Here is a 12,450-nt window from a genome sequence, read left to right as displayed (position 1 = left end):
AGCTGGATGATGATGACTGGGTGACGGGAATTGCTGACTGGATATAAGGCAGCCGATGCCCTTCTGCCTGCTGGTGATCTCTCTGAGGAATTCTAGGAGACCAGTCTGATTCCTGCTCCTCAAAAGCTAAGTTTTCTGCTCTGCTTGTTGCATTTGTGTTTTGGTTTTGTTTTGCCTTGTTTTTCTGGATTTTTGCCATTCCCTGCTGGGGTGAGCTGAATTTCTTTTTGCTCTGTCTTCAGAAGATACCTGAGTGCTGATATAGTCTTTTTGAAGCCTAGCATCTTCAGGGCTTTTTTCCCTATCAGCCTGTTGGCTCTTGTTTTGATAGGGTTTTGGCAGATTGCAGACAGCAGCTTTCCTATCCTGTCCTATTTAGTTAGCTTTGGCCCCATCATTTGCTCAGCCTATCTTTCTAGCTGTGTGAGTGTTTTTTCATCTTGCTTCACCGTCATTATATGTTGGGGGCTGCCTACTGCTTTGGGGTCTGCTCTGGGGCAGTTTAGATTTCCCTTTCTGTCTTTAGGCTATTTAGTTCTCCGGCTGTGATCGAGGGGTCTAGGGCACCGTAGGAACCCCCCACGGCTACTGATAGTTGTTGTTGATAGGTTCAGGGGCCTGCAATCCGATAGCTGCCAACTTCTCTGGTTTTCTGGACTTAGCTAGTATTTCTGTTTTTGCCTCCTACGGTGACTCATTCATAACAGGAACCTCTTGTTGAACCTCGCATCTCTCTCGCATCCTCCGATCCATGCGGATAGCCTGAGTCATGGCCTCCACCACACAACCAGGTGGAGCATGTAGAACCAGAACGTCCTTTAGAGACTCCAAAAGACCCGAGGAATTGGCATCTGTGAGCTGCGTCATTCCACAGGAACTCAGAAGACCACTGACGAAACTCAGTACAATAGTCTGCTGTGCGGTTCCTTTGTGTCAGGTTCATGATCCTCATCTCTGCCACCTTTACCCTGTCAGGTTCTTCATAGATCTGTCCTAAAGCATCAAAAAAGGCGTCCACCGAAAGACGTTCAGGAGCAAAAGAGGGTAGGGAAAATGCCCAGGTCTGAGGACCCTCACCACCCCACAAAAGTGACATTTTAATTCCCACCCGCTGTGACTTATTCCCTGATGACCGGGGGCGCAAGGTATGCAGTAATTTAGAACTCTCTTTAAAAATTCTGAACTGGTCTTTTTCCCCCAAAAATTTGTCAGGGAGTGCTATAACAAGTTCAGGGGGGCTCAAAGATACGTCAGATTGTTCAGAAATCATAGCAGCGGTCTGAGGATGATAGAGTCATAGAATGATAGAGTTGGAAGGGACCTCCAGGGTCATCGTGTCCAACCCCCCCTGCTCAAAGCAGGATTCACTAAATCATCTCAGACAGAAGTCTGCCTCTGTTTGAAGACTTCAATTAAAGGAGAACTCACCACTTCTTATGGCAGCCTGTTCCATGCATTGATCACCCTCTTTGTCAAAAAGTTTTCTCTAACATAAAGCTGTATGAGAAATTAGGGCAAATAGGGTCTTATCTGATAGACTCAATATTATCTTTGTCAGATTATACTAACCTGATGTTTCAGCTGTTTAAGCATTGAATGTAAGTAACAGCTGCAGCAGATCCACCAGTCAGTAAGTGACCACTGCCATCAATACAGAAAGGATTTCTGTGGAAATATTCATATACATGTGAATACTTACTGATGAAGCAGTAATTTTAACTTTGAAACGCATTGAATAAACCACCAAATTTTTCACCAAGTCTTGCCTGGATTGACATCTTCACATCTTCAGCAGCGCAAAACTATACCACAGAAATCCTTTCTTGATAAAAAAAAATTCTAATATCTAATCGGTATCTTCTCCCTTTCAGTTTCATTGATTCTCGTGTTTCCATATGCAAATGAAAAAAAAAAATTCTAATATCTAATCTGTATCTTCTCCCTTTAAGTTTCATTGATTCTCATGTTTCCATATGCAAATGAGAATAAGGATGATCCCTCTAAACTGTGACATCCCTTCAGATATTTGTAGATATCTATGAAGTCTCCTCTTAGCCTTGTTTTTTGAAAGCTAAATATTCCCAGAACCTTTAACCGTTTCTCGCAGGACATAGTTTGCACTCCGATCACCGGAAGTGCCTCCATGGTTCCGTCACAATCTCCTGGTGAAATTACCTAATTTCCGGTCAGCTTCCAGCACGTCACTTCCGGTGGAACGTCACGTGTGAATTTTAAAGTGCTCCTTGGGGCTCTGCGTGTACTCTTGTGTCCGCGGGAAATGTAACCTCCCGGCCGGTGCAGTGGGGCAGACTCAAAATCGGGACTGTCCTGCTGGATCCAGGACGGTTGGGAGGTATGAATGCTTCCCACCATACACCTTGTACACGCTTGGCTCCGCACACCTCATACACACACGGTTCAGCTTTGTATGCCTTGTACACACACATGGCTCCACTCCGTAAACCTCATACACATGCGGCTTTGCTCCATACAATCTGTACACACGCGGCCACACTCTGTACACCTTGCACACACAAGGCTCCACTCCGTAAACCTTGTACACATGCGACTTTGCTCCATACACCTCGTACATACGCGGTTCCGCTCCATACACCTCAAACACATGCGGCTCCGCTCCGTACACCTCATACACACACAGCTCCGCACCGTACACCCCGTACACATGCGGCTCCGCTCTGTACACCCCGTACACATGCGGCTCCGCTCCATACACCCCATTCACACGCGGCTCCGCTCCGTACACCCCATACACACGCTGCTCCGCTCCATACACCCTGTACACACACAGCTCTGCTCAGCTCCGTAAACAAACGGCTCTGTTCCGTACACCTCGTACACACACGGCACGGCTCCACTCTGTACACCTCATACACACACTGCTTCGCTCCATACACCTCATACACACACCGCTCTGTACACCCCGTACACATGCGGCTCCGCTCCGTACACCCCATTCACACGTGGCTCCACTCCGTACACCCCGTACACACACAGCTCTGCTCAGCTCCGTACACTTTGTACCCACAGGTCTCTGTTCCGTACACCTCGTACACACACACCTCCGCTCCGTACACCTCATACACACACGGCTCCACTCCATACACCTCATACAAGGCACCGCTCCGTACACCCCGTACACACGTGGCTCTGCTCCGTACACATGCGGCTCCGCTCCGTACACCCCGTTCACACACTGCTCCACTCCGTACACACACAGCTCTGCTCAGCTCTGTAAACAAACGGCTCATCTCCGTACACTTTGTACACACAGGACTCCGTTCCGTACACGTCATACACACGCGGCTCCGCTCCATACACCTCGTACACGCGGCTCCGCTCCATACACCTCGTACACACGCGCTCCACTCGGTACACCCCATACACACGCGGCTCTGCTCCGTACATCCCGTACACCCGCGGCTCCGCTCCGTACACCCCGTACACACGCGGCTCCGCTCTGTACACCCCGTACACACACGGCTCCGCTCCGTACACACGTGGCTCCGCTCCGTACACCCGGTACACACGCGGCTCCGCCCCGTACACCCTGTACATGAGGCTCCGCTCCGTACACCTCGTACACACGCGGCTCCACTCGGTACACCCCGTACACACGCGGCTCCGCTCCGTACACACACGGCTCCGCTCCGTACACCCCGTACACACGCGGTTCCGCTCCGTACACCCCGTACACACGCGGCTCCGCTCCGTACACCCCGTACACACGCGGCTCCGATCCGTACACCCCGTACACACGCGGCTCCGCTCCGTACACATTGTACACACTCGGCTCCGCGCCGTACACACGCGGCTCCGCTCCGTACACCCGGTACACACGTGGCTCCGCTCCGTACACCTCGTACACACGCGGCTCCACTCCATACACACACGGCTCTGCTCCGTACACCCTGTACACACGCGGCTCCGCTCCGTACACCCCGTACACACGCGGTTCCGCTCCGTACACCCCGTACACACGCGGCTCCGCTCCGTACACCCCGTACACACGCGGCTCCGATCCGTACACCCCGTACACACGCGGCTCCGCTCCGTACACATCGTACACACGCGGCTCCGCTCCGTACACCCGGTACACACGCGGCTCCGCTCCGTACACCCGGTACACACGTGGCTCCGCTCCGTACACCTCGTACACACGCGGCTCCACTCCGTACACACACGGCTCCACTCCGTACAACCCGTACACACACAGCTCTGCTCAGCTCTGTAAACATGGCTCAGCTCTGTACACCCCATACACACGTGGCTCCGCTCCGTACACCCGGTACACACGCGGCTCCGCTCCGTACACCTCATACACACGCGGCTCCATTACATACACCTCGTACACACGCGGCTCCGCTCCGTACACCCCGTACACATGCGGCTCAGCTCCGTACACCTTGTACACGCGCAGCTCTGTTCCATCCACCTTGCAAACCCCTCCTGACCCCACACATAAACTTCCATCATCCAGCATCATGACAACCAGCACAGCATTGTCCTGCAGCCACGGAGGCTCCTGATCATGTGACCCCTGACTCCTCCTCTCCTGTGACCTCATCACAGGTCCTGTGCCACAGAAGAGAACAGCCTAGCGACCTCACTGCAGGCTGTATGGGGCTGCAGTGGGTCTCTGGGAGGGCAAGGATGGGGTGCATGGGGGTTCGTGCGGCTTATCTCCCTGCAGTGCGGGACAAACAGAGTCCCGGGCGGGACAGGACAGCGGGTGGGCGGGGCAAAAACTTATCACCTGAAATCACCTGAGGGGGTAGAGGCACGTATCACCTGACATCGCCTGGGGGGGTAGAGGTACGTATCACCTGACATCGCCTGGGGGGGTAGAGGCACATACAGTGGGGAAAAAAAGTATTTAGTCAGTCAGCAATAGTGCAAGTTCCACCACTTAAAAAGATGAGAGGCGTCTGTAATTTACATCATAGGTAGACCTCAACTATGGGAGACAAACTGAGAAAAAAAAATCCAGAAAATCACATTGTCTGTTTTTGTTTCATTTTATTTGCATATTATGGTGGAAAATAAGTATTTGGTCAGAAACAAAATTTCATCTCAATACTTTGTGATATATCCTTTGTTGGCAATGACAGAGGTCAAACGTTTTCTGTAAGTCTTCACAAGGTTGCCACACACTGTTGTTGGTATGTTGGCCCATTCCTCCATGCAGATCTCCTCTAGAGCAGTGATGTTTTTGGCTTTTCGCTTGGCAACACGGACTTTCAACTCCCTCCAAAGGTTTTCTATAGGGTTGAGATCTGGAGACTGGCTAGGCCACTCCAGGACCTTGAAATGCTTCTTACGAAGCCACTCCTTCGTTGCCCTGGCGGTGTGCTTTGGATCATTGTCATGTTGAAAGACCCAGCCACGTTTCATCTTCAATGCCCTTGCTGATGGAAGGAGGTTTGCACTCAAAATCTCACGATACATGGCCCCATTCATTCTTTCATGTACCCGGATCAGTCGTCCTGGCCCCTTTGCAGAGAAACAGCCCCAAAGCATGATGTTTGCACCACCATGCTTTACAGTAGGTATGGTGTTTGATGGATGCAACTCAGTATTCTTTTTCCTACAAACACGACAAGTTGTGTTTCTACCAAACAGTTCCAGTTTGGTTTCATCAGACCATAGGACATTCTCCCAAAACTCCTCTGGATCATCCAAATGCTCTCTAGCAAACTTCAGACGGGCCCGGACATGTACAGGCTTAAGCAGTGGGACACGTCTGGCACTGCAGGATCTGAGTCCATGGTGGCGTAGTGTGTTACTTATGGTAGGCCTTGTTACATTGGTCCCAGCTCTCTGCAGTTCATTCACTAGGTCCCCCCGCGTGGTTCTGGGATTTTTGCTCACCGTTCTTGTGATCATTGTGACCCCACGGGGTGGGATTTTGCGTGGAGCACCAGATCGAGGGAGATTATCAGTGGTCTTGTATGTCTTCCATTTTCTAATTATTGCTCCCACAGTTGATTTCTTCACTCCAAGCTGGTTGGCTATTGCAGATTCAGTCTTCCCAGCCTGGTGCAGGGCTACAATTTTGTTTCTGGTGTCCTTTGACAGCTCTTTGGTCTTCACCATAGTGGAGTTTGGAGTCAGACTGTTTGAGGGTGTGCACAGGTGTCTTTTTATACTGATAACAAGTTTAAACAGGTGCCATTACTACAGGTAATGAGTGGAGGAAAGAGGAGACTCTTAAAGAAGAAGTTACAGGTCTGTGAGAGCCAGAAATCTTGATTGCTTGTTTCTGACCAAATACTTATTTTCCACCATAATATGCAAATAAAATGAAAAAAAAACAGACAATGTGATTTTCTGGATTTTTTTTTCTCAGTTTGTCTCCCATAGTTGAGGTCTACCTATGATGTAAATTACAGACGCCTCTCATCTTTTTAAGTGGTGGAACTTGCACTATTGCTGACTGACTAAATACTTTTTTTCCCCACTGTATAATCTGACATCGCATGGGGGGTAGAGGTACGTATCACCTGACATCGCCTGAGGGGGTAATATCACCTGACATCGCCTGGGGGAGTAGAGGCACGTATCACCTGACATCACCTGGGGGGTAGAGGTACGTATCACCTGACATCACCTGGGGGGTAGAGGCACGTATTACCTGGAGGGGTAGAGGCACGTATCACCTGACATCACCTGGGGGGTAGAGGCACGTATCAACTGACATCACCTGGGGGGGTAGAGGGGCACGTATCACCTGACATCACCTGGGGGGGTAGAGGCACATATCACCTGACATCACCTGGGGGGTATAGGTACATATCACCTGACATCGCCTGAGGGGGTAGAGGCTCGTATCACCTGACATCGCCTGGGGGGGTAGAGGTACGTATCACCTGACATCACCTGGGGGGTAGAGGCACGTATCACCTGACATCACCTGGGGGTAGAGGCACGTATCACCAGACATCACCTGGGGTGGGAGAGTTATGTATCACCTGACAACACCTCGAGGGGGGGAAGGGGCACATATTACCTGACATCACCTGGGGGGATATGGGGGGGTAGAGGCACGTATCACCTGACCGCCTGGGGGTTAGAGGCACATATCACCTGACATCGCCCACTGCAAGAACATGGAGAGAAAATGACTTCCTGACCACAAATGGAAACATCTACATATTTGGAGCAGAGAATGATGGCCATGACTCAGTACTCACAGAGAGAAACATCTACGACAGTACAGTCAACAAAAGTGGTAAAAAGCTCCTGAAGTTTAGGACTTCATATTCTTAATGGACGAACCAAAGGAGACTCCTTAGGGAGGTGAACACTAAACTCCCATGTAGGGAGAAGTGTAGTAGATTATGCCATTACAGATATGAACCTGGAAAATATCAGCGCCTTCATAGTCTTCATAGAAACGCACCTGTCAGACCACAACCAACTTCTGTACTTGAAATCTACAGAGAAACCATCCACTCAAAAGCCTCAGCAGAGCTTCCTCTTCACCCGGCCTCCATCCTATAAATGGCACAAAATGTCGGCATTAAAGTATAAAGAGGCTCCCAGCAGACCTGAAATACAGCGGATACTCCACCACTTCTACAACTACGAGTACCAGCCTAACCCAAAGGGAGTGAGTCAAGCTGCAAAAGACCTCAACAATATATTCTATGCAATGGCCAGACTGTCCGACCTTAAAAAAGTCAACTACAAGAGACCAAAACAAAAACAGATCAATGGATGGTTTGACAGAGAATGTAAAGCCGTATGGAAGACCCTGAGAACAGCCTCAAACAAGAAACACAGAGACCCCAACCACCCAGGTCTGAGGGAAGCCTATGACACCATACAAAGGCAGTACAAAACCATCCTCAGGAGAAAGAAGCAGAGTTACATCTCCACCAAGCTTAACCAACTCCAAGACGCCCTCCAAGACAACTCCTTCTGGGAACTATGGAACCACATGGGCACAAAAGACAAGAAAAACAACATCCATATCAAGAATGGCAACATCTGGCTCCAGTACTTCAGAGACCTTTATAAAGACATCCCGAAGGAAGAACTAAGCCAAGAACAGGAAAGCATAATGGCAAAACTAAAAGCAATGGAGGAAAAAGTAAAAAAAATTCCAAAACCCCGTGGATGCACCTATTACATTACAGGAAGTAGCAGAGAGAATCTCTTCCATAAGATGTAGAAAAGCCGGTGGCCTGGATGGAATCCTACCAGAAATGCTGAAGTACAGCCCACCAGAAATACAGGCCGCAATGGTTAAACTCTTCAATATTGTGCTAAGTGCCGGCTACTTCCCTCGTACCTGGAACCAAGGCCTCATCACACCCATCCACAAGAATGGGGACAGGTACGACCCTGCCAAACTACAGAGGCATATGTGTCAGCAGCAACCTGGGAAAACTGTTCAACAGCATCCTGAACAAGAGGATCCTCAGTTTCCTCACCGAGCACAACATCCTCAGCAAGAGCCAAGCAGGGTTCATGCCAAACCACCGCACTACTGACCACATCTACACCCTGCACAGCCTCATTCAGAGACACGTCCACATACAAAGAATGGGAAGATATACACGCCTGTTTCGTGGACTTTAACCACTTTACTACCAAGGGTGGTTTGCACGTTAACTCCCGGGCCAATTGTTACAATTCTGACCACTGTCCCTTTATGAGGTAATAACTCTGGAGCTTCCATGGATCCCGGTGATTCTGACATTGTTTTCTCGTGACATATTGTACTTCATGTTAGTGGTAAAATTTCATTCATATAACTTGCGTTTATTTGTGAAAAAAATGGAAATATGGCGAAAATTTTGAAAATGTCGCAATTTTCCAACTTTTAATTTTTATGCCCTTAAATCACAGAGATACGGCACACAAAAAAATTAATAAATAACATTTCCCACATGTCTACTTTACATCAGCACAATCTGGGAATCAAAATTTTTTTTTTGTTAGGAAGTTATAAGGGTTAAAAGCTGCCCAGCGATTTCTCATTATTACAACACCATTTTATTTTTACGGACCACATCACATTTAAAGCCACTTTGAGGGGTCTATATGATAGAAAACACCCAAAATTGACACCATTCTAAAAACTGCACCCCTCAAGGGGCTCAAAACCACATTCAAGAAGTTTATTAACCCTTCAGGTGCTTCACAGGAATTTTTTGAATGTTTAAAAAAATGAACATTTAACTTTTTTTCACAAAAAAAATTACTTCAGGTTCAATTTTTTTATTTTACCAAGTGTAACAGGAGAAATTAGACTGCAAAAGTTATTGTGCAATTTGTCCTGAGTACGCCAATACCTGATATGTGGGGGGAACCACTGTTTGGGCGCATGGCAGAGCTCAGAAGGGAAGGAGCGCCGTTTGACTTTTTCACTGCAAAATTGGCTGGAATTCAGATTGGACGCCATGCCACGTTGGGAGAGCCCCTGATGTGCCTAAACAGTGGAAACCCCCCACAAGTGACCCCATTTTGGAAAATAGACCCCCCCAAGGAACTTATCTAGATATGTGGTGAGCACTTTGAACCCCCAAGGGCTTCACAGAAGTTTATAACGTACAGCCGTACAATTAAAAAATCATATTTTTTCCACAAAAATGATCTTTTCACCCACAATTTTTATATTCCCAAGAGTAACAGGATCCCGAAAGTTATTGTGCAATTTGTCCTGAGTACGCTGATACCCCATATATGGGGGTGTTAGAGTGGATGGTCTGGAGCCGTAAACTCCAAGAGTGGACCCTCTGGACCGTGGCACCGAGGGGCACACGGGGCGAGCTGCCAGGTGGAACCGACCCCTATACAGGGACCGTTAGGAGCAGGCCCAGGGGTTCGAGTACCACGGTAGCCGGTACCGAAAGGGACGACTCACAGGAGACACGGGTAGGTATGACTGAGGGATGGTACTGGATACTAGGAACACCAGGTGTGTACACGGAAGTGCGCTAACTACAGGATAGTGCGAGACAGGTACACGTGAGCACGTATGGCGAGTAATATGTCCGGAGGTAAACCAAGCAAGACGCGTGCAAGGAGCACAACAGAGTACAGAATGGAGCAGCAGTCGTGCCAGGAGGAGTATTTAGAGTATAGGGACAGAGAGAGTGCCCGGAGGCACAGCGGAGCAAGAGACAGAGCACAAGATCCGAGTGGATGCCAGAGGGCACGACTGAGCAAAGACAGAGCGAAATGGAAGTTCAGAAAGGGTGCCCTGGAGTAGGGGCGTATCTAGGGGGGGGCAACCGGGGCAGTTGCCCCGGGCGCAGCCAGCAGGGGGGCGCAGTCGGGCCGCCGAATGCAGCGGTCCGCAGTGTCCTCCCTGGCGGCTGCGTTCTGCCGCCCCCCTGGCCTGGCGGTTCTGTGTCAGCTGTCAAGCTGGCGCAGAGAAGGTGCACGTGCCGGCTCCCAGGGAACAATTGTACTGATACCTGTATAGACGCCAGTACAATTGCAGCTCTGACCGCCGGGCCAGAGCGACGTCAGCAGCGTGACATGTCATGTGATCACGCTGCTGACGTCACTCCCCGGTGCCCAGAGTGAACGCTCAGCGCTGGTGGTAAGTGTGCTCCAATGTGGAGCTGAAGAAACCACCGAAGATGGGGGGTGTTAATGTGTGGCGATGGGGTTAATGTGTAGTGGCGTTAATGAGTGGGGATGGGGGTAAATGTGTGGGGATGGGGGTTAATGAGTGGAGATGGAGGGTAAAGAGTGGGGATGGGGTTAATGAGTGGAGATGGGGGTCACTGTGTGGGGGTAAAGAGTGGGGATGGGGTTAATGTGTGGGGGGTTAATGAGTGGGGATGGGGGTTAATGTGTGGGGGGGTTAATGAGTGGGGATGGGGTTAATGAGTGGGGATGGGGTTAATGTGTGGGGATGGGGGTTAATGTGTGGGGGGTTAATGAGTGGGGATGGGGGTTAATGTGTGGGCGTTAATGTGTGGGGATGGGGGTTAATGTGTGGGGGGTTAATGAGTGGTAATGGGGGTTAATGAGTGGGGATGGGGTTAATGTGTGTTGGGGGTTAATGAGTGGAGATGAGGTTAATGTGGGGATGGGGATTAATGTGTGTGGGGGGTTAAAGAGTGGGGATGGGGTTAATGGATGGGGGTTAATGAGTGGGGGGGTTAATGAGTGGAGACGGGGGTTACTGTGTGGGGGGTAAAGAGTGGGGATGGGGTTAATGTGTGGGGGGTTAATGAGTGGGGATGGGGGTTAATGTGTGGGGGGTTAATGAGGGGATGGGGGTTATTGAGTGGGGATGGAATTAATTTGTGGAGGGTTAATGAGTGGGGATGGAATTAATGTCTGGGGGGTTAATGTGTGGGGGATTTGGAGTGGGGGGTACATAATGTGTTGGGGGATTTGGGAGTATGGACGGGGGGTTAATGAGTGGGAATGGAATTAATGAGTGGGGATGGGGGTTATTGTTTGGGGGGTTAATGAGTAGGGATGGGGTTAATATGTGGGGGATTTGGAGTGGGGGGTACATAATATGTGGGGGGATTTGGGAGTGGGGATGGGGGTTATTTAATATGTGGGGGATTTGGAGTGGGGATGGGGGTTAATAAGTGGGGATGGGATTAATGTGTGGGGGATTTGGAGTGTGGGGGGGGCGCTGAACCAAATTCTTGCCCCGGGTGCCAGGAAGCCTAGATACGCCTCTGCCCTGGAGCACCAAGAACACAAGGCGGAACAGAGGACCTGAGTACAGCGAACAGCCTGGCAGAGACACAGACGTCCCAGCCAGGAAGCACAATAATCAGACGCCTCCCACAGGGGAAGGTAGCTTGATATAGCACATGACCATGACAGGTTCCGGGTCAGATCCTAGCCAGAAAGCACATGACCACTACAGCTTCCGGGTCAGGTCCTCCATTACCATAGAGAGGACCGACCCGGAGACAGCACTGACAGGAGCACGCAAGCGCAATCGTGACATGGAGGAGCCCCGGGGACAAGAGCTGCGCGTGCGCACCCGACGGGAGCCCCCGAGGGACCGCCGTACTGGAGGGAGTGACGTCGGGACCGAAGCCCCGCCTCCTGGTGAGCGCGGCATAACAGTACCCCCTCCTTTATGCCCCCTCTTTCTAGAACTGGAAAATAGCACCTTGACATTAGGAGCAGGATCCAGACACTTCCTAACTGCATGAGGACTAATCAGATCCAGAGTCTCAATACGAGAAAATCTGGTCTCCTGCCATACCCTGGAGAACTCCAAGGACAGAGAGTCGGAGGCAGGTATGCCCGAGACAGGTCGAACCGGCAGAGGCACACCGAGATGCTTGGAGGGCGAAGTGCTGGTGCGGTTATCAGCCCTAAGAGGCAAGATGTCGGAGGGTGGTTGCTTGGGAACTTTCTTCTTGGCACAGGACGGACAAGTAGTGTCATGCTCGCCATGTCTGTTTTGCCTCATGACCCTGGAGCGGTGTG

The sequence above is a fragment of the Dendrobates tinctorius genome, unplaced genomic scaffold (assembly GCF_039654945.1).
Source record: "Dendrobates tinctorius isolate UK_male_01 unplaced genomic scaffold, ASM3965494v1 ptg000317l, whole genome shotgun sequence".
NCBI classification, from domain to species: domain Eukaryota; kingdom Metazoa; phylum Chordata; class Amphibia; order Anura; family Dendrobatidae; genus Dendrobates; species Dendrobates tinctorius.
Note: the sequence above shows the minus strand (reverse complement) of the source record.